The sequence below is a fragment of the Mandrillus leucophaeus genome, unplaced genomic scaffold (genome assembly GCF_000951045.1).
Source record: "Mandrillus leucophaeus isolate KB7577 unplaced genomic scaffold, Mleu.le_1.0 Scaffold400, whole genome shotgun sequence".
In the NCBI taxonomy this organism is placed as follows: Eukaryota; Metazoa; Chordata; class Mammalia; order Primates; family Cercopithecidae; genus Mandrillus; species Mandrillus leucophaeus.
Genome location: NW_012104255.1, coordinates 105,390 through 107,591, shown reverse-complemented (window position 1 = coordinate 107,591; position 2,202 = coordinate 105,390).

Below are 2,202 nucleotides of genomic sequence, written 5' to 3'. Positions count from 1 at the left end.
CGGGGACGATTTGACTTCCTCTTTTCCTACTTGAATACCCTTTATTTCTTTCTCCTGCCTGATTTCCCTGGCCAGAACTTCCAACACTATGTTGAACAGGAGTGGTGAGAGAGGGCATCTCTGTCTTGTGCCAGTTTTCACAGGGAATGCTTCCAGTTTTTGCCCATTCAGTATGATATTGGCTGTGGGTCTGTCAGAAATAGCTCTTACTATTTTGAGGTATGTCCCATCAATACCTAATTTACTGAGAGTTTTTAGCATGAAAGGCTGTTGAATTTTGTCAAAGGCCTTTTCTGTATCTATTGAGATAATCATGTGGTTTTTGTCTTTGGTTCTGTTTATATGCTGGATTACATTTATTGATTTGCATATGTTGAACCAGCCTTGCATCCCTGGGATGAAGCCCACTTGATCATGGCGGATAAACTTTTTGATGTGCTGCTGAATTTGGTTTGCCAGTATTTTATTGAGGATTTTTTGCATCGATGTTCATCAGGGATATTGGTCTAAAATTCTCTTTTTTTTGTTGTGTCTCACATTATACTTAGTATAATGTGTTCAAGGTTCATTCATGTTGTAGAAAAGAATTTCTTTTTTTAGGTTGAATAATATTCCATTGGATGTATATACCACATTTTGTTTGTCTATTCAATTGTGAATGACGCTTCTATGAATATTAGTGTACAAACATCCGAGTCCCTGCTTTTATTTCTTTGGTGTATATACCCAGTAGTGGAACTCATGTATTATATGGTAATTCTATTTAACTTTTACTGGAGGAAAGGCCATTCTTGTTATAAGGTGGCAAGAATTTGGCTGAATTGTTTCTGTGTCCTAGTGTTTTATGGAAGGCAGAACTGAAGAGTGATGAACTAGAATATTTGTTAGAAGAAATATATGAGCAAAGTATTCATGATGCCACATGGCCTCTCTTAAATGCTTATAGTAAAATGCAAGAAGAGAGAAAGAAGAAGCCAAGTGATGGTCATCAAGACAATGAAAGAGTGACCCCAAAGGCATTTCAGAGATCTTTGAGGCTGCTACTCCTAACATAGGGCCAGAGTGCTAGGGCTTTGAGTGCAGAACAGTTTCAAGGGAGAAGCCCATGATGCACCTGGGACCTCAGGACTTACCTCAAGTCTCTGCTCCCTGCATTCCAGTGCAGTGCTCCTTGGATGCCCCAGCTGTGGTTCAAGAGGACCCAGGTATGGCTCTGGCCACTGCTGTGGAGGGCATTGGTGGCATCCATATGATGCTAATTCTGCAGGCATGGAGAGTGCATGAGCTGTAGAGGCATGGTTACATCTACTTAGATTTCAGCAGATGCCTACGAGAGTCTCAAGGTCCAGGCCATGAACTGTGAGGTTGGGGTCATTACAGAGAGCCCCCCACTAGAGTAATGCTTAATGGAGCCATGGGAGCAGGCCTGTTGCAGAGACCCTAGACCTATAGAGCCACCAGTGTGTAGTACCAGCCTGGGAGAGCCACAAGTATCGAGCTCCAACTTGTGAGAACTGTAGCATGAGCTGTACCCAGCAGAGCCATGGGGGAAGGGTCCCCTGGAGCCTTGGGGACTTAACCCCTACCACAATGTGTCTAGAAGGCATGACATAATGTCAAAGAAGATTACTCTCAAGCTTTAAGATTTAATTTTGTTTGCCCTGTTGGGTTTTTTTCTTACATGGGACCAGTTATCCCTTTTTCCCTTTGGGAATGAAAATGTCTGTCCTGTGCCTGTCCTATTATTCTATTTTGGAAGCACATAACTAGTTTGATTTCACAAGTTCACTGCTGGAAGGGAATGTACCTCAGAATGAATTGTACCTGGAGCATCATATGATATTTAAATTGATATTTAAATGAGACTTTGAACCTAGAGTTTAAAGTTGATGCTGGAATGAGATAAGACTTTGGGAGCTATTGGGATGGAATGAATGTATTTTGTATGTAAGGACATACATTTTGGAGCCCAAGGGTGGAATGCTGTTATTTAAATGTGTCTCCTTCAAAATTCAACTTTTTCCAATGTGATAGTAATATTAAGAGATGGGGCCTTTAAGAGGTAATTCGGCTATGAGGGCTCCTCCCTTGTAAATGGGATTAAGGCCCTTATAAAAGAGGCTTTACACAGCACTCGGTCTTTTGCCCTCTATCTTCTACCTTGTGAGGACACAGTGTTTGCGTCCTCCCCTCCAAAGAATC